This window comes from Anolis carolinensis, chromosome 5, assembly GCF_035594765.1.
Source record: "Anolis carolinensis isolate JA03-04 chromosome 5, rAnoCar3.1.pri, whole genome shotgun sequence".
In the NCBI taxonomy this organism is placed as follows: Eukaryota; Metazoa; Chordata; class Lepidosauria; order Squamata; family Dactyloidae; genus Anolis; species Anolis carolinensis.
The window spans coordinates 128650634-128672273 of record NC_085845.1 but is presented as its reverse complement, the minus strand read 5'-3'; the positions used below and the strand labels follow the sequence as shown (position 1 = coordinate 128672273).

Sequence of the window (21640 nt, the reverse complement as noted above, 5' to 3'; positions counted from 1 at the left end):
GGGGAATGGCTGGTGAATATATACATGTGATGGGAAGTCTATAAATGAAATAAAACAAGTTAGGATGTAATGCTACAATTTGCTGTGCTAGGAAGATAATTTTTGCCCACTTCCCACAGTTGATTTGATGAGGACCTTAACTAGCATGCTTTCTGATGCAAGCAGAATTCTGGGAAATGTAGTTTAGGGCAGAACCTTTTTAATTCTCTGGCATAGGGCTCCTCACCTTCCCAAACTACATTCCCCAGAGTTCTGTGCTTTCTCAGTCATTTTCCTAGCAAACTCCATTCCCTGTTTTCCCTCTCCTAATGGTAAGAGGCCATTAATTTAAAGAGGAAAGGCAGTCTTTTGGGCTTTGCTTTGTTTCCTTGCACTGAAAATGAAACTGACTTTGGGAGGCTTCTGAGATTTACAAAATGAAAATGAAAAAGTATTGGGTAAGTTTTTGGTACAGGCCATGCCCACGCATCAGATATTATGTCATAAATACGAATTTAACTAATTTGATATGACTTATGACGACTAATGAAAAATTCCACACCATATATATATATATATATATATATATATATATATATATATATATATCCACACATTGTGTGTGTGTGTGTATGAGAAAGGTGAGCAACCTTATGGTGTTTGTTTTGCTGCCTGTGTCCCTGTTCAGAAGATTTCACAATTTCACTTTCTGTTCCTATAAAAATTAGATTTTGAAGAATTTGGCTTGTTGTGGAAACAAGGATTTGGTGAGAAAACTTCAGCGGAGACCCCATTTCTCCATGATAACTATTTAAGGGGTGAATTTCCCTTCTTAAGGATAGATTTCGCTCACTTCCTGTTGTCTCACCCCCATTCTTAACTATGAGTTGTTTGTAAGTCGTATGTTTGTAACTCGGGGACTGCCTGTATAGGATATTATTATTTTTTTAAAAAATCGATTCAGAAGAAGTTTATCATTGTCTTCCTCTAAGGCAAAAGGCTGTAAGCTGGCAAAGGTCACCCACTGGTTTCCTATGGCTGATCTGAGATTTGCACTTAAAACTTTATATGCCTACCTGTACTTTGACATAATTTTGTGGTTAGGGCATGTTTTTTCCAAAAATTCATTGGTTTTATATAGGATGCTATAATCGAATAGCAGAAAAACACAAGGCAGAACAATCCCCTGGAAACTATTGGATGGCAATCTTCATCAACCATAGGCAACATATATGATTGTGAGGGTTAATGGCCACTATAGTCCAAAAAGAACTATAGGGAAGAACTATAGGGATGCAAAACTATAGGGAAGAACCATAGGGATGCAAAATGTCTCATACTCCCATACAGTAAATAGAAACCATTTTCATTTTTTCTTATGTACAATGTTTAAAAAACCAAAATTTCTACCCTAAGTCTTCTTACTTTTCCACCTGTTTGATAATACATATTTCTGAAGTAAGATGTTTCTCTACTTATGAACATCTTATACAGTTTAGAACCCTGGATACTCAGTAGTCCATTAGTAGAGAAATGACCTAAGTGCAAAGACTTCACAACACATTATGGGCTCTTGGGGGCAAAGTGATATATGGGGTGGAGAAGGGTAAGAGTAGAGCTAAAGGACTCATTTACACATTGTTGCTCTTCACATAATATTTGAAAGTGTGCTTATTTCCACATTTTCTGATAAACAATTTGTCATTCATTCTACACAAAAAAATCCAAATGCTAATACACTTGCACATTTGTTGCTGGCTCCAAATTTCTTCTAAACCATAAAACTATATTCATATCCACTGATATCAATGGCAATGATGTGAAACTTTTAACTGCTCCACAATGAGAGCATAAAGTAGTAATTAGGTCTGTCACTAAGATTAATGTTGTTCAGAAAATCCAAAATGATACAAACATTTCACTTTGGGAAGCTCGTGCTGTTTTTAACTAGTTTTGGGCTTCTTTAAAAAAGAAATCTTCTTTATATGAAGGCTCATGCATTGATTAATAACAAGCAATTTCCAGCAGGGCAACAACCTCTTATGTATGTTCATTATTGCCTGTTAGTGATAACAAATCCTTTCTCACATAATGCAGTTATTTCAAATGGACATAATACATCTGGCATATTAAATTATCTTTGAAAATTAGAATAATGGAATAGGCAGGTAACTGATTATTTCCAGAACAATTGTACATGAAGTACAAACGAATATTAGTTGATATGCTATGATACAATAGCCTCTGTGTATTCCCAAAATTTAACTAGAAGCACAAAAACTGGTGCTGGAGGGCCAATGTTTACTTTAGAAGCCTGATATTTTCCCACTCATTCAGGAATTTCTGTTGCTCCAATTTAGTTCTGAAATAAGTGTATAATTATATGAAATAGGAATCCTAGAATTAGATCAGCCCAACTTTTGCACCTCTGCATTCCTAACAAGCAATCAGATTCATATTTTCAAGTTTATTTCATGCCACCATGAGTCTTCTCCTGGTTTCCATTGATGATAATTATGTCATCTGCACTGACAAAGAAAGCTATCATTCTTCTCTTCAGATAAGGCATTTATTTCTTTGTTAATTTAATTCTCAAAGAAATCAATCATTTTAGCTATTGTTTTCACACTCTTAAAATTCAGACTTTCAGCTTTGTGCAATATTCACCTGTGAGGTAATTGTCATTTTTTTGGTTTGGTTTTTTTTTGTTTGGTTTTGGAGCAGAAACTTGGAGACTTACCATATATACCCATGTACCAGTCAACCTCATATATAAGTCGAGCACAGGTTTGGGGGCCAAAGTTATAAATTTTATATGACCCAGAGAGATAAATCAAGGATAATTCCACAGAGAGGAAGAAATGTCAGTGCCACCTCAGGGGACCAATTATCCCAGCTGCCACCATTGTTTTTTTTTAATCTAACATCCAAAGAATCCAGAAACAGTGGAGATAGTAGAGGCAGATCAGTCTCATCTTTCACCAGTCTTCTCAGAGAAGGCCAGTTATTTTTCCAATTAGAGTTAAGGTGTAGTACTTACATTCACCCATAGATTATTTAACCTAGTTTTGTTTTGTTTTGGGTTTTTTTTTGGGGGGGGGTCAATTTTAGACATAAATTTCCAGATCTATACATGAGTATATACATAAATCTGTAGAAAATTACATATTTGGGGTTTAAAAAACAGCCTTTTCTACATAGGAAGCATCATTTTCTGAACAGAAAATAATATTTTTGCCCCCAAAAAATCACATACAGAAAACATTCTTTCTTTGCAGAAAAAAGTACTTCTGTGAAATCTCCCTCCCAAAAAAACAAATGTGGATTCTGTGAAAAATAAGTTTCTTAGAAGTCTAGGATTTTTGTTGTCAGGGTTTTCAGAAAATATTTGTTTCGTTCCTAGCCAGAGCTTTAGCAGTGGAAATTTCTTTTGTATTAACACAATCTGAGCTTTTAGTCTTAAAACAAAGATGGAGGATTTTCCTCAAGGGATAGTTCTGAGAAAGCACCATGGGTACTGAAAGCTAGAGGTAGAGGGTCTTAGACATTACAAAGTTAACTTGGACCCATGCCGTTGACTTGTGGCCCAAGCCTTGACATGATAGTCCATTAACATTTCACAGATACACATGCACACACAGCACCCACATCCATCACTTCTGTCTTTTACACACAGTGTAGTGGTTGAACACTTATTGCAAAATTTTGGGATCGACAATTGAAAGAGTTAGTGGGTTCAGCTACCTTTTCTATTCAAAACTGTTGCTCCCCCCTTCCCCAAACTGCTATTCATTAAACAACTACTATTACTATGAACTACAGATGTGCTACAAAACATCATGTTTGCCATTAAGTCTCTGTTTTACTTGGGAATATGTCATATTTTCCATCTACTCAAGAAAACCTATCTATCTCATCAAAATATGATGCCTAGGGCCTCTCCCCTTCCCCCATATAACTAATATTTAAAAGTTAAATATATAATTAAATTCTGACTCAGGGAACTTCAAGTATTATCTGTCATACAAATCACATCCAATTCTTCCTGAACATTCATCACAATGTCAGTCATCTACAAGACATTTAAATCTTATGTTAATTTATTTCATAGAAAGCCTAAACATCTTTCTTTTCCCTACTTCCTTCCCTCTTCTGTTCAGTGACTTTTGCAGAGCATGGCGGGGGGGGGGGATAAATTCCACCTTATAATTCAGGAAGGCACCTTTTTAAGAGCACATTTTATTTATTACTAATTATGGTGCTTCTTATTTCAAGAATGAATCATTGTTTCATTGCCTTCTGAAGGGTGTGATAGTGACTCCTGTTCAAAAGGAACATCCAACATAGATTTTTCAAGAGATAATTAAACTCAGGGGGATTGCTCCAGCAGTGTGCTCTTGTGCATGTGTAATTTAATTCAAATCAATAGTATTACACTGGTGTTAAAATGGAACATTTCAGCAGAGACTCTGACATAAGGTTTTCAAATCTCATCTATTTTGATATTTACGTTGTCAAAGCTGTGCAGTGTCAGGGTTTTCTCTTCTGATTGGAATGTTCAGTATGATCGCCTCTTACAGAAAAGGAAACATAAAAAACATAAATGGCTCCACTGAAACAAGTGAAAACAGTCTAAATCAAAGTGATGCCATAACAGAACTCATCACCAGTCCCCAAGGTACAAAGTGAGAATTGTTGGAAAAATAGGGGGAAGCTCTATGCATGAAATCATGAATCTAAGGTAGTTAATCCATGGTCTACTAGTGGTTCAATCCTGGAATTCATAATCATTGTTCCCTGTGATCGCCTCTCCACTGAACATTGGAGAGACACTACTGACCACATGAGGGAGCAACATTAAAATTCCATTTTATAAAATACAAATTGTCATGTAAAAGCAATTGTAGTTAAACATCATCTTGCTACCTTTCATACTCTGTTTGGTATTCTGAACATATGATGGGAGAAACTTTAAACACAGAATACTAATTTCATTTCTGTCCTAAATACAGAAAAGTTACAGTGGAGTTTCTTTCTCCATATTTTTAAAAAGTGAATGCAAGATTTAAGCTAGCAAAATTGTCAGAAAGAACATTTGGTTTGTTAGAAGGTAGAGCTGATAATAGACTCAGGAGCCAATAGTGAGAAAAACTGCTTCAGGTCAACTGATTTTTTTTCCTGATCAGCTTCCAAGTGCCATCACTATAAAATGCTAAATAACTAGCAATCATTTTTGAGAGTTCTTGGAGAATGGGAGAAGTCCCAACAGATTGGAGAAGGGCGAAACAATTACTGTCCAGTTAGCCTCACGTCAATACCAGGCAAGATTCTGGAAAAGAAAATTAAGGAAGTGGTCTGCAAACACTTAGAAACAAATGTGGTCTTTGCTAATAGTCAACACGGATTTACCAAAAACAAATCATGCCAGACGAATCTGATCTCTTTTTTTTTGATAAAGTTACAAGCTGGGTAGATGCAGGGAATGCCGTGGATGTAGCGTACCTGGATTTCAGTAAGGCCTTTGACAAGGTTCCCCATGACCTTCTGGCAAACAAGTTAGTCAAATGTGGGCTAGGCAAAACTACAGTTAGGTGGATCTTCTTCATCTTAGAAAAAAGTCACGAGTGGAGTGCCGCAGTTTTCCATCCTGGGCCCAGTTCTGTTCAATATCTTTATTAATGACTTAGACGAAGGGTTAGAAGGCACGATCAGCAAGTTTGCAGATGACACCAAATTGGGAGGGATAGCTAACAATCATGAAGATAGGAGCAGAATCCAAAACGATCTTAACAGATTAGAGAGATGGGCCAAAACTAACAAAATGAAGATCAACAGAGACAAATGCAAGATACTTCACTTCGGCAGAAAAAATGAAATGCAAAGATACAGAATAGGGGACGATGCCTGGCTCGACAACAGTACGTTTGAAAAAGATATTGGAGTCCTTGTGGACAGCAAGTTAAACATGAGCCAACAATGTGATGTGGTGGCGAAAAAAGCCAATGGGATTCTGGCCTGCGTAAATAGGGGTATAGCATCTAGATCCAGGGAAGTCATGCTACCCCTCTATTCTGCCTTGGTCAGGCCACACCTGGAATACTGTGTCCAATTCTGGGCACCACAGATGAAGGGAGATGTTGACAAGCTGGAAAGCGTCCAGAGGAGGGCGACTAAAATGATCAAAGGTCTAGAGAACAAGCCCTATGAGGAGCGGTTTAAAGAGCTGGGTATGTTTAGCTTGCAGAAGAGAAGGCTGAAAGGTGACATGATAGCCATATACAAATATCTGAGGGGAAGTCATAGGGAGGAGGGAGCAAGCTTGTTTTCTGCTGCTCTGGAGACTAGGACGTGGAACAATGGCTTCAAATTACAGGAAAGGATATTCCACCTGAACATCAGGAAGAACTTCCTCACTGTGAGAGCTGTTCGGCAGTGGAACTCTCTGCCCCGGACTGTGGTGGAGGCTCCTTCCTTGGAGGCTTTTAAGCAGAGGCCATCTCTCAGGGGTGCTTTGAATGAGATTTTCCTGCTTCTTGCAGGGGGTTGGACTGGATGGCCCATGAGGTCTCTTCCAACTCTATGATTCTATGATTCTATGATTCTATGTGTGGATTAAAATATAATGAATTAATCCTGTATCTATTGTAAATGTTTCTCTTTTAATTAAATCAACTTCCTCCTGGTTTTGGAGAACACAGGATAGTTGGAGTTACCACAAGGCTATTAGTAATATATCATGCATTTAGATTTGAAAATGTAGGAGAAACACAGTGGGCTAAAACTCCATATCTAGAAAGAGACATGAGATAAATAGAAAGAAAGAAATATCATTTCAAAGATCATGCACACATCACGTGTATCAGCATCTCATCATTGCAGCTATCTACCTAGTGTTGTTCCCATTCTCAAGAACAAGCAACTTGTCAGCTGGAGGGCCACCAGCTCCACATTTGTCAGTCTCTCTGGGTTCTGTCTAAATGATATAGGGCAGATCTACACAGCCACATAATGTTTACCAGAACCTGAAGCTCGACAAGAACATTATGAACTGCCTGAGCAGCAAGAGTGTACCCCTACTGCCCAATCACAGTGACGCTGGTTCATGATGTGCTATTCTTCTTCCTCTTTATGTGCCACGTGACTGGCAAAAGATCCTTGGAGGAGTTCTCTTACTTCTCCTGGGTTCCTTTACCATTCACATGGCATGGATGGAGGAAGAGGGACTGCTGATCATGAGCTAGTTTGTCCTGTCACTACTGTAGTTGGCAGTGATGGGGAAGGAAGATACAGCCATCCCATATCCCCAGGTTGCTAGAGTCCAGGATGCATGGGACAACGACAGCTGCTTCCACATAGGAATTGGCTGCCAATGTCTGTACAGTCAGAATTCAAGTGAAAGCTGGAACCTTGGTGCATGATTCAGGCGTTCACCTCAGTTATTTTAACACAGGGTTAAAATAAGCAGCTTTCTCCAAGTGTTGTGGAAGGCTTTCATGGCCGGGATCACATGGTTGTTGTATGTATTCCGGGCTGTATGGCCATGTTCCAGAAGTATTCTCTCCTGACGTTTCGCCCACATCCATGGCAGGCATCCTCAGAGGTTATGAGGCATGGAGAAACCTTGCCTAGTTTCTCCATGCCTCACAACCTCTGAGGATGCCTGCCATAGATGTGGGTGAAACGTCAGGAGAGAATACTTCTGGAACATGGCCATACAGCCAGAATACATGCAACAACCCAGCTTTCTCCACATTAATCTGGATCACCTTGCAAGGATTTTGTGGCCACCCATAAGCTGATCCAACTACATATCACTCTAATTAGTCAATGTAGATAAGATTACAACAGGGTAAAAGTGCCTTTAGATGGAGCTTTCTGTACAATTTTGTATCTTTCTGGTTGTTGCATAGTACTTGAATTGAGTTGTTGTATGTCTTTCGGGCTGTGTGGCCATGTTCCAGAAGCATTCTCTCCTGACGTTTCGCCCACATCTATGGCAGGCATCCTCAGAGGTTGTGAGGTATGGATAAACTAAGTAAGGAAAGGAAAGAATATATATCTGTGTCCAAGGTGTGGCAAGAGTCCTTTGTCACTGGGAGCCAGCATTAATGTTTCAGTTAATCACCCTAATTAGCATTGGAGATGTTTTGTCCCTTGCCTGGGGGCATCCTTTGTTCAGTCAAGCCTTCATTGTGTTGGTTCCCATCTACTGTTTTGATTTTGGAGTTTTGTAATACTGGTAGCCAGATTTTGTTCATTTTCATGGTTTCTTCCTTTCTGTTAAAGTTGTCCACATGCTTGTGGATTTCAATGGCTTCTCTGTGTAGTCTGACATGATAGTTGTTGGAATGGTCCAGCATTTTTGTGTTCTCAAATAGTATCCTGTGTCCAGGCTGGTTCATCAAATGCTCTGCTATGGCTGATTTCTCTGGTTGAATTAGTCTGCAGTGCCTTTCATGTTCTTTGACTCTTGTTTGGGCGCTGCGTTTGGTGGTCCCTATGTAGACTTGTCCACAGCTGCATGGTATCCGGTAGACTCCTGCAGAAGAGAGAGGATCCCTCTTGTCCTTCGCTGACCGTAGCATTTGTTGGATTTTCTTCGTGGGTCTGTAGATAGTTTGTAGGTTGTGCTTCTTCATCAGCTTCCCTATGCGGTCAGTAGTTCCCTTGATGTATGGTAAGAACACCTTTCCTCTGGGTGGATCTTTGTCTTGACTCTCATGGCTTGTTCTTGCCCTTGCAGCTCTTCTGATGTCTGTGGTGGAGTATCCATTGGCCTGTAGAGCCCAGTTTAGGTGGTTGAGTTCACCTTGGAGGAGGTGAGGTTCACAGATTCTTTGTGCACGGTCTGTCAGGGCTTTGATTGTGCTCCTTTTTTGACTTGGGTGATGGTTGGAGTTTTTATGAAGGTATCTATCTGTGTCTGTAGGTTTTCTGTAAACTGTGTGGCCCAATTGTTGATTGGGTTTGCGGATGACCAGAACATCTAGAAATGGCAGTTTTCCTTCCTTTTCTTTTTCCATGGTGAATTGGATGTTTGGGTGGATGCTGTTAAGATGGTCCAGGAACTTGCTGAGTTCTTCCTCTCCATGGCTCCAAATTGTGAAGGTGTCATCTACGTATCTGAACCAAACAGTTGGCTTTTTTGGTGCTGTTTCTAGGGCCTGTTTTTCGAAGTATTCCATATAGAAATTTGCTACTACTGGGCTGAGAGGGCTCCCCATGGCCACTCCATCCTTCTGTTCATAGAATCCAGTGTCCCACTGAAAGTAGCTAGTGGTGAGGCAATGGTGAAACAGGGCTGTGATGTCTTCTGGGAAGTTTTGTTTGATTAGTGTGAGGGTGTCAGCTACTGGGACTTTGGTAAAAAGGGACACCACATCAAAGCTGATCAGGATGTCCTTGGTGCTTAGATTGAGGTTGCTGATCTTTTCTATAAAGTGTGTAGAGTCCTTGATATAATGTGCAGTGAGCCCAATGTGGGTTTGTAGCTGTGTAGCCAGAAATTTTGCCAGGTTGTAAGTCGGCGATCCAATGGCACTTACAATGGGTCTGAGTGGGATGGAGTCCTTGTGGATTTTGGGGAGTCCGTAAAGCCTGGGTGGGAGGGCTTCTGATTTGCACAGCTGTTGGCGTATGTCAAAGTTAATGGAGGAGTTCTTGATTAGAGTGTTCGTTTTTCTGGTGATTTTGTTAGTGGGGTCTTGTTTCAGTTTCTTGTAAATTGTGGGATCTAGAAGTTGTCTGATTTTTTCCTTGTATTGTTTTGTTTCCATGATTACTGTGGCATTCCCCTTGTCAGCTGGAAGAATGATGATTTCAGGATCTGAGTTGAGATCTTTGATGGCCTGTCTTTCTTTTCTCGTTATGTTGCTGGGGGGGAGTTTTGCATTTCTCAGGATCCTTGCTGTTTCCATTCTTACTTCCTCTGCTTCTTCCTCAGGGAGCTGGTAAATTGCTGATTCAACATTGGCAATGATGTTTTCTACTGGGATCCTGGTAGTGGTGACTGCAAAATTTCCTCCTTTTTCTAGAATGGATACTTGGTCTTCAGTGAGTTGTCTGTCTGTCAGGTTGATAATGGTCCGTGATTTATCCAGTTCTGGCTTTGGCTGTTGCTTACGGCATTTGTCAAATTTTTGTTTTTGTCTCTTGGTGTGGAGAACCATGTCTTTCTCCATTTTCTTGTAGGTAAGGCTGTCTATTTTATCCCAGTCCTGGGTATTCATCTTTTGGCTGATGTTGATGTGGAGGTGCAGCAGTTCTTTGTCTGTGTTTGCGAGTTCTTTACGGATGGTGTGGATTCTCTCTCTCAAGAGGTTGCATTCCAGGCGGTTGTAAATGCGATGAGCCTGTGGTGTTTTGAAGGTCCTTTTGGCTGCAAGAAATTGTGGGATGGTATCTGTGTCTCTGCAGCGTAGAAGGAAGGTCAGGGAGCACAGCAGATGTGCTTTCCTGGTCCTTAGTTTTTCCAATCTCCGTGTGTCTTGGAACAATTTCTCCCCGTAGAGATGTTCAATGTGTTGTCGAAGGCTTTCATGGCCGGGATCACAGGGTTGTTGTATGTCTTTCGGGCTGTGTGGCCATGTTCCAGAAGCATTCTCTCCTGACGTTTCGCCCACATCTATGGCAGGCATCCTCAGAGGTTGTGAGTACTTGAATTGTTGTTGGTCATTCCAATAATGATATACTCCTGTTTGTTTAAAGAATGTGATTGCAAAAAAAAAAAAAAGTCTGGTGTGGCAATGTCCTCAGACAAAGAGAATGTGGACAACATTATCTCACTTCACTATGGTCTTCAAGACCAGCTTTTCCATAGTTTTTCAGAAGTCATCCAAGCAATGCTTGAGGTGGAAAATTTATCCAACTTTGTGAGAGAACAAGGACTTTATCCAATCTATTCTGGCCACTGTCTCACATACACTCACATACTTAATAAGCTTTAGGTTTATGCAGAGAATACTAGTGTAGAAGATGAAATCTACAAAGTTGTCATTACTATTGAAGGAATGAGGAAAGAAATGCATACTGACATTTCAGCTGTTAAAGAATCCCCCAGCTCTTTTGCACATCTAGTTGCTATAGAAAAATGAGCAAGTGATTGTGTGAACTGCTTTTCAGTGCACTGTAACATTGAGAAATAATATGGGATATATTGTTTATTCAATTTAGCTCATCTTTTCCTATAACACTGAAATGTTTCAAGGTGATTTATACCTAAAGAACCAATGCTGGATATAGACAACTATGTATTTCAAAACAATACATTTTCTTACGGCTAACAGTTTTCCCTTTCTAACAGATTGATAGATATTTGAGCCATCAACACCCTTTTTAACCCACTTTTCTTCCTTGCTGACTAAAGACACAGAACACAAGAGCAAAGTCATATATTAGAGAAAAATAATTTGTTTTTGTGCTTTAGAAGAAATGATAGAAATCCCTTGGCTAGCTAAACTCTGCCTGCTTTAATGAATTCAGTCAGTAGACTTTTTCAAGAAGCAAACAATTTAAGAAAACACTGGATTTTTAGTCCAATAATTGCAAATCCTCTTCTTTGTGGCATGATGTAAGGGATTTATGTCTCACAAAGTAATAAACTTAAGACTTTTCCAATTAAGTTTCAACAATATGCTTTAATTAGATAAAAATAATGTTAGGTATTGATGTAAGCATAATCTGTATGCACATTAAAATTGCTTTATTTTTCCTCCTCTGTTTTACCAATTTACATATCTTCTCATGGTGCAATAAATATTTTCAATGGAGCAGAGAGTCACAAATGTAATTAATTGTACAGTTGCATCATCGCCTTATAAATATTTTATAGGTTTTTTACATAAAATAATATGAGCCTATGTACACTGAATTTAATGGGTATTAAGAGCAGCTGTTGAATACATGGCAAAGAATACAGTACATTCAATTTAGTCCAACCCTAATTTACAAAACATAATGCAAAATCTTGGGATAACAGCTATATCCCTGCATCCAATATTGTTTCTTATACCATAAGGAAGTACATCTGACAGCTTAATTGCACTTTGTGAATTGTTTCAGATTTTATAGTACAGGGAGACAATTGTTTTTGTTTTGTAAAAAGAAAAAAGTTCATACCAAGAAGAAAATATTGCTATATAATTAAAGGCAACATGTTTGCCTGTGGAAAAGAACCAATTGTGAAGCTCACTATCATTTTCTTTCAATATAAATAATGCTATGAAATGGCATTACTAAGTAATAAATTATTGAATAAAATAAAATATTGAATAATGCTAAACATTTCTAAATTGAGACCTCTTTATATTGATACATACAATACAGGGAGACACAAACAGTTCAGTACATAAACAACATTAAAATTCATATTTAAATCCATTATATAAAAATACAAAGCATCTTAATTTACTTTTTAAAATTGTACTCTATTAAAGACAAATGAAATTTGATACAATCTTAAGGAAAGGCCATTGAAATGTTTAATATCTCTTTGCGATTTTTTTCTTGAAATTTTTGATTTCAGGAAACCTCTTAAAAATGGGACCTGTAACAATATGTCAAGAGTTAATCTTCATTTTCTAACAGGAGGTCAGTCATGTTACAGGATTCCAACTTACAGGCTGTTATCTCCATATGGGATACTCAACTCCAAAAATACTGAAACACAAGAATGAACTGAAGAATGTTTTGACAGCGGGAAAGTATGATAAAATGATAGGTGGAATTATAAAGAGTGACAATATAGAGAAGCCAGTTGAGGAAAAAGTAGTATCTTGTTTTGTAAGAAGAAATGAAAAATTGTGAAGAAGAAGGTTGGGAGGGAGAGATGGGGAAATGCATGTGGATAGCTGTTAGAGATGGAAGTCAGAGATGCTAGGGATAGGATGTGAATTGTTCACAGTTTTAGTGACACAAACTTTAAGAAAAAAGACACTGAACAACTACTGTCACAATTTTTGTTGGTTTTTGTTACTGTTGTGCAATAGACTAGGTGATATGCCTTTCATGAGACCTCTATCATCTGAATGTCCTCACTGAAAAGCACTCAAAAATCAAGCAGCTTAGTGGAATAAAGAGGGTTCTTTTGGAAAAAAAGAATATCAACAACGACAACTTATCAATCAATATATTAATTAAAATCGTTTAGAACAAGCCTTACCATACTTAGACAGATTTCCCCCCTTAAGTTCTGATGCTGTGAGAGGTAAGAACTTTTTGCCAATGGACATTAACCTATTCAATAAGGGGAAGCCACTTTTCAGCAAGTGGAACCTTGTTATAACTGGCTGTCATTGTTTTGCCCACATTTTTCTCAAGTTTTTCCTTCAATCAAGTTTCTCATGATCATCTCCATCAGCTCTCTGTTGGGAGAGAGATAAATGAGGTTTGAGCTCAAGGTGGTCCTTCTGGAAGTAAAACAAAGAAAGTGAGAAATTGCTGCTGAGGAAAGAAGTACAGGGAAAGTATTAACTGAAGATGCTCAGAGTTGAAATAAAGAAGACGTGGTGAATCAAAGAATGAAAGACTTGCCAGGAGTGACACAAGTAGCTTTATCAAAGAAGGTTCAGAAGCAGTTCAACTTGAAGAGACTGTCAGCTCCTGAAAGCCATTTTACAGTGAAAGCAGACCACAATTTGGAATGTGAAAAACACTGTTCCTATTTTGTTGCAGTTCATTGATCCTTATCTGCATTCCCATTTCATCCTTGGTCCCTACAGTATTGCAAACTATTTTATTTCATCTCCTCTTTCATACAAATTAAACTCTCTCTCTCTCTTCTTTCATTCACATTCTGCCTTTCTCATAATATGGAACACAAAGTGCTGTATTTTCACTAATACATTTGGTTCCATATTTGTTTTTGCACATTTTGCCTGTATTTTCCCATTCACTGTGTGTATTTTAAAATACTTTAAAAGAAATTATCATATGCATTTCATTTCTCCAGGATGTACAGCATGACTTGCGAATGTGCACATTATTTGAGGCAAAGTGTGCTGTGTCCTGTAACAAGAGCAAGTGGATACTTTACTGAGAATTTCAGTTGCAATAAAATTATTTTCCCACTCCTGATTGTGGAAATTGGGATCTGAAATCAGAGGAATGTCCCAAAATTCTGTGTCGCAATTATTCTACAGAAACAGCATTTGCTGTACAGAAAACCTGTTTCTTGCACAGAAAAGTAGAGGGATTTTTTTGCACAAAAGTTGTGTTTCCAGAAAAAAATGGGATGCAGGAGAAAATTACCCCGTTCTTACTGATCTATCATTCTTCCTGAAATAGTTTTCTAATTAACAGAAAATCTGTTTGTAAACTAAGAATGGATAATTCTGAGTATTATTTTGTTATATGGGATCACACTGCATATTTCTTTTCTATTTTTCTGTTTCTAACTGACATTTGAAAGCACCATTAATGACTATTCAGTATGCATAGTCCTCTTTGGGGTCCTAGCATTTAAAGGTCTCTTTTTATATAAAAATTCCTTTTTGAGAAGAAACTTGGGGGTTTCTTGAGCATGCTAACATCTCCCATTTTTCTCTCATTTTTCATATTTTTGCAGCATTCCTACTGGAACACACTACATGAAGTCATATTAAAGGAAGAGAATCTCAGATTCAATGGGTTTCTACACATATAATATTTCAAAATGGCACATTCAACTCATTCAACTACCCCAAATTTTCTTCCCTAAAAGGTCTTTTTGTAAGAGAACCTTTAAAAACTAGACTTCAGCAACATTTTCCTTTGGGGAGATAAATTGGAGTATAAATAAATATAACAACAACAACAACAACAACAACAACAACATGTGGTCTTTGGGAAGTTGCTGAGAAAGAACCCTGTGATCTATTATATCATATTATTTAAATTCCCAATATCCCTCATTATTGACCATGATGGCTAGAGCTGATGGGTATTGCCGTTCAACCCATACTCTATAAAGCGTAGGGACTGCACAAAATGATTGTATACAACAATACCATGAGCCAACAAGCTTTTAGATAAAAAGTACCCTTTTGGAATGGAAAGTGAGAGATTTGTCCAGCTTTCTATGGATGAGGCCATGATGATGGTTGTATAGCATCTCAAAAAGCCACAAATACCACAGCAAGCTCATACATGATTTCTATGCAATGTATTATGTTCTCTGATAAATGACAGAAAATGCCTTGACAAAATACAGCATAGTGTCATCCCCCTGCCCCTCCTGGGGGGGGGAAGCATTATAAACCTTTTTGGCTACTCCATTCAGTGGAATTTCTGAAGTCTGTTATCTCAAGGCTTTTCTTCTTTCTCTTCATTCAGCATTAATTGTCTGTCTTGAAAACATTTGAAACATTTCCCAGTTTCTTGTCATGCACGTCTTGGTCTCTTCCAAAAATGATAATGTCATTATAAATATTCAAAAGCTCTACACAACGTTGCATGACTTGTTAATTAAACCTTGATATTTCTCAGGTGCTGGGGAAATTCCAAGCATTAATCTTCTATAGCAATTTGGGCTGAGACCTAACCCACCATGTTAAATTGATATAACCACCCCTCAATCTTCTCCTTAACAAATTCCTGTGTTAAAAATATCACCTCTATACACATTTGGGGGTTAATTGCTATAGCACTTCATTTTTATCCTTTCTCTTGACCTTTCTTTTTTTGCGTTGAACATTCCTGCACCTGATTATCTCTACTCAGTAGTCCGGTAAAATAAGCCACTATTAGTATCTAACTAAGTGCTAAAAAACCTGACATTCTCCCATTAAAGAAGAAGCATGAGGATATTCTATGTGTCTTCTCATTGCCTATTTGGGCAGTATAACAAGACACAACTGTCCATAGCTCAACAGAGGTGCCTCTTGCCATCTCTCAGCCCCACTACAATTTCTTTTGGCTGTTATTTCCTATTTATGTGTGGTCTCCAAATAGTGACCATTGATAGGGTATCAAGCGGGAGAGACACCAGCCTCATTCATCTTGACATCTACAAATATAATATGCATACTGCACAGGAAGCTAAGGCAGGCAAAGATACTTGTCAAAAAAGTCAATGGGAAGGCGTCTTGCCAACAAACTCCTGGAGCCAACTGTAGATACAACAATCACCAGCTCAACATAGTAACAGTACTACTCTGGTTTAAAAAAAAAACAAGAGAAGGAGACTTTGTGTACAAAAACACCATGGCTGATATCCAATTAGGGAAGTATCCAATTGTTACACGTGCCATGAAGGTGAGATCAAAAAGCCATATGATTCTATTACACCATGGAATAGAATCATAGAGAGTCTACTTAGAAACCTCCAGAGAAAGAGACTCCACTGCACTCTGAGGCAGTGAACAGGTCTCACCATCAAGAAGTTCTTCCTAATGCTTAGGTGGGATCTATTTTCATGTGGTTTTAATTCATTGCTTCATGTCCTAGTATCTAGAGCAGCAGAAAACAAGCTTGCTCCCTCCTCAATATGATATCCTTTCAAATATTTAAACATGACTATCATGTCCCATCTCACCCTTCTTTTCTCTAAGCTAAATATACCCAACTCCCTCAGCCATTCCTCATAGGGCTTGGTTTTCAGACCTTTGATCATTTTGGTTGACTTGCTCTGGACACAGTATTCCAGGTGAGGTCTGACCAAAGCAGAGTCAAGGGGTACTATTTCTTCCCTTGATGTAGACACTATACTCCTATTGATGCAGCTTAGAATTGCCTTGACTTTTTTAGCTGCCACATCATACTGTTGACTCATGTTCAACTTGTGGTCTACTGAATATTCTCTAATTGCAGAGTAAATGGAGTAGCAAATAGAATCTTTTTCTGTTCCTTTTCTTTGTGTGTTGCAGTTGCATGTTATGTATTGTGTGTTGTGATTTCACATTGTACATTGTATATTTTTCATTACAATTATAAATCATGTATTGTGGACTGCACCACAGCACCTATCCATTTGCATATGTGGCACAATGTTGCTGTTTTGCATGGGACATGTGTAGTATATCTTCACAAACAGATATTTACACTGTATTGGTGTTGAATTGCAGTCATATTGTGAGAAAATTCTTGAATGTATTTGTCTGCTTACTGAATGTTTGTCTATCTTTCAGTTGTGTGCAAAGTGTTGGTAAATTATGCAAGGGATGCTCAAGGAGAATAAATTTATCACATTACAGTGCCAGTATCATAGGTGGTAGCGTAGAAATAGATTTCCAACCCAGCTGCTGTATGTAAATGCGTGACTGGGTAAGAAGAGAATGTCACCTGAGGTACTTTTGTGCAAAATGTGGATAGCCTTTCATTTTTTGTAGTGAAGAAAGGTTTTCTTTGGTTTAGGGATACAAATCCTGATTTGTCTCATTCTAGGACAAGAATAAGCAAAACAGAATAAATGTTCTCCTTGCCTTGAAGTTGCTGAAATATTTTCTGACATTTGAGTAAAAAATTCTTGAGTTCACAAAAATATTTTCTTCATCCCAAATTGCATTATTGTGCCGTCAAATGAAATTGTAGTCATTTATGCCATGTTGCACAGGCTTTTCATATTTGTAAATATTGAATGGGTTATTTGTACCATTTTTTTTTAAAAAAAACCAATCAGTCTTTTTGTGTTTGCACTGTGTGCTTGCTTTGCTCCATAAAGGTAAAATGCTAGAAACCTTTTTGCACAAATTGTTGAAATTTGTGGGGCTTTTAAAAAAAGTGTTCATTTTTCAGCTAGAGGCAAAAACTCTTACTGAGGTTGGCAATTTCTAGGGAGGCCTCTCTTGTGAGGAACAAGAAACCTTTTGAATTTGTTGCTTTTACATTCACTTTGATGAATTAGAATGTTTAAAAACAATCCATAGCTCCACAGCAGGCAGCTCAGTTAATAGCTGAAGAGTCTTTGCCAATTACTGCTAGGAAAATCATTTGGAACATTACTGTATAGGCTGGAAACCCAAACAGGAACAAGAATACAGTGGAATAAAGAGTCCAACTTGATCTGTTTTACATGATGGTCTCTGACATAAACTTGCACAAAAAACAAAGCATTGTTCATAACAGTGTTTCAAAGATAAGTTTGGTGACACTGGGATGAAAATCTATAGATATGTAACACTTTCTAGCATGCCTTGGCAGTAATATAAAGGGTTATCTGTTATATTTAGGTAGCAGTATAATTTGTTATTCATAACATGCCTGGGGCAGGTTATGACATGCAAAGAAGTCAGCAACACTGAAAAAGAGCAGCGCAGGAGTAAATAAAACACTAGGAAATCCACATTATATTCCCATGCCCTTACTGAATAGAAATGCAATGTAATTTAGTTGGAATGCCAATCTTATAAATATGTTGGCCTGGATTGTTTGTTTATACATTGGTTTTATCATCTCATAGACTGCTAGAATGCCCTGAAGTGGGGAATGATAGATTAAAACAGATTAAAAAACAAAAACAAAAACAAAAAACATTGGAACCAAACTGTTAAAAAAAACACCAGATTTAGAAACACAGAGAATCAAAAAATACCAAATGCCAAGTTAGGTTTTAAGAGCAGAAAACCAAACAAAATGTTACAGTTCTTCCTACCCTGCAAATAGTCAGAAGCCAGCTTGACTCCTTAACCCTTGTGCCACAAAAGAAAAGAAAAACCCCTTCTGTTTTGTGCATTCACCACTCATGCCAAACGTGGTTTTGGGACACATTGCAGAGCCTCTACTGACATTCACAAATGCTTAGAAGGCTAATATGGAAGGAATTGGCTTTACGTGTGTAGTATGAACTCTGCCTTAGCAGTTATTGCAGACATAAGTTTAGAAAATGACAACATTGTGAAGTTTAGTAAAGTAGCACACTGTGATGCCCTTCAGAAATTACTCTGTAAATCTTACTACGGCCTTTGTATTTTAATGCCACAAAATATCAAAAGAGAACCAATCATTTGGTCTTCACAGCACAAGGACTATCCAAGCACAGAGAGGAGGTAACAAAGGGATGAACAATGCAATAAACTTAGCCCTGCAATGGTGGGCTGCTATTGCAGTTCTGCTGTAGTTAATGCATGACAAATCTTGTCCTACTCTGCTGTTATACTGTCAAAAGGACTATAGTTCACTCCAGGAGATGGTATATGCTAGAGTACTATTGGTGAAATAACTGGTGTTGAAGAAGAAGAATTCAGTAAGTATAAAAGAATGGACATTGTGGAAGGAAGTATTCATCCTCGTATCATGCACCCTTCAGAATGCACCATCTTTAGTATAGAAGTGTGACCTTCAAAGCCATTTAGTAGCTGAGGAAGGGGTATCCTCAGTGACCATCTACTTGAAGATGAGTGCTCAGTTGAAATTTGAGAGACTGACTTCTTTTATGGGCAGTTCTAAACTGACTATTTATCCCAGTGCTACTCTGGTGAAGGCCAGATTGACCCTAGGATGATTTAGGTCACCCCCCCCCCAAGCCATTGTGGAGGTAGGAGAGATCCTGGCTTTCCAGTGGTACAGTGGCACTATATGGACACTTTTAATATCATCCTGTTCTCCTCCTCATGGCAGCCAGTGGGCACAACATATGTTGTGCTGGTTACTTATCACCTGGAGCAATGTTACCTAGGGTGCCAGAATGATGAGCAACGGGGAAGAAGAGGAACTTTTCCCCCTGCGAAGATGCAACCACCACAGACTCTGAGAGGAGACCGATTATTTTTTTTCTTTCTTCTTCTTATTCACTTTAGATGGTAAAGCAGCTTGGTTTATAATATATGCGACAGAGGCTTAGATGTTGGAGGAACAATAATAAGTTTATTCAGGCACAGAGCTTAGTGGTTACAATGTTGTTTCTCACTTAGAGGCACTTTTATTAACAGTTACAATACTAGAATGAGGTGAGTCAAACTCCCTAAAGTGTCACTTCTTTTACTTAAAGTAGTTAGAACTTCTTCCTCTGCTACTTTTAAACCACAGTCACCCTGTGATATATGATCACAGATTCTCTGTTCCTTACCAGGACACAGACTACATTAAATAAGTCACCAAACTTATTTTAAACCAACTCAAAAATGAACAATTGAGTCTCCTTGATCCCCTCAACCTAGGATCAATCTTTCCTGTGCCTCATCAGAGCACAAACTCTGCACTTCTTCAACAAAATGGCAGTTGGCTCTGCCTACTTCTCCATGGCAACCAGCCTCTGAGTGCTGAGATGCAATAACTGTAATACTTACCCTTTTTAAACACAAACACACAATTAAACATAACATCTGTAAACCAAAAATTCATACTTCATTACACCCTCCTCTCCCACTTCCTTCTCCAGTTGACTCATTGCCTCAGCCAGCATCACTGCAGGTGATGAGGGACTGGTGTGAGTCATGTCATGTCCAGTGGCTGCCATGTGAAAAATAGCAGGAGGGAACAATGCCATCCCATGTCAGTCCAGGGAATGGGTAGCTCATGGAACATGGAATGGCCATGTAAACAGTTGCAGCCAGTTCTGTATTGAAACCAGTCATCTACATGGATCCAAATGGATAGTTTGCTCCAGATTCCAACTTACATCAAACACAATTTCAGAAAGCCTATATTTAACTAAGTAACTCATTGCACGAAAGTGGAAAATAGCATAATAGCATGGTATTTTGCAATAGGCATGGCATTGATTCACACCTTCCTAATGAAGCCATCAGCTGTCCATAATTCCACCATGGTCCCCAGACTTTGCAATTTTAAAAAGTAAAAAAATATAAATTGGGGGGGGGGGGAATGGAATAGCAGCAGAGTGGAGTTAATTCACCAATCCAGAAATACAATGGCTGTGCAATATGTAGAGTGACAATGTCCACAAGATCCCACTATCCCTGGTTTTCTGCAACATCACAGAATATTTTCCTAAATTGCTCCCATTGATTGGCAAATTTCCATCAGAAGTCATGATTTAATTGATTTCAGCTTGTTGGTGCCAGTTATTGTCCGCAGCATAAGAAGTGGATTGAATATTGAGCTTTAGAATCATGGCTCATTCCCTTTTCTCTAGAGAAGTATTAGCTCTTTCAGGATTGGGCTATTAGCTATCGGGGTATTGTGTTCAAGACTTTATTCAGAGTGAGCCAGTTCCAGTCTTCTCTTGAGGGGTCAGTTTCCTTCATTTTTGATCTACTCACCACTCCCACTAATAAATCATTTTGTATTTGCCACAATTTCCACATTTTACCATGTATCTTCTTTTCTCTTCAGTTTCAAAGACAGACATCTTTAATTCAGGCCGATTGTGTTTTCAATTCCTGGGGGATTTTGCTATGTTTCAGAAAGGCATCCTAATGATGGAGTTTTTGGAAGGCTTTTTGCTTTTTGATTATCCATCATTAATGCACAAATAGTTCTAATTAGAGATCAGCCAGTGTAAAATAGGAATAAATCTTTATCATTTAAGGATTAAACTGTTGCCAAATTGATCTTGTTTAGTATATTCAGAAGCATTATGCCAGCTTGCATCAATATACAGATGCCATCCTCACTCACTGATAAATTTAAGCCATCTGTTGAGATTTCAGTTGTCTTTCACAAAATGACAAAATGTAACAGTATTGTTACAGGTATCCTGAATTTAAGAATTGAAAACATTTTTCTTTAAGAGGGAAATTCTTCTTTTCCTTTTAATAATATTGTATCTCAAAAGTGGATCTCAACC

The 21640-nt window shown here is 38.2% G+C and overlaps 1 long non-coding RNA gene across 1 annotated transcript in view; it reads right to left on the bottom strand.

Moving 5' to 3' along the window:
• Positions 1–11665: 11665 nt before the first annotated feature.
• The window catches only part of LOC134299443 (uncharacterized), a 34452-nt gene continuing 24477 nt past the window's right edge, over positions 11666–21640 (bottom strand). Inside the window, exon 2 of the long non-coding RNA XR_010006660.1 lies at positions 11666–13385. This is a non-coding gene — a long non-coding RNA (uncharacterized LOC134299443). The remainder of the gene's footprint in view (positions 13386–21640) is intronic.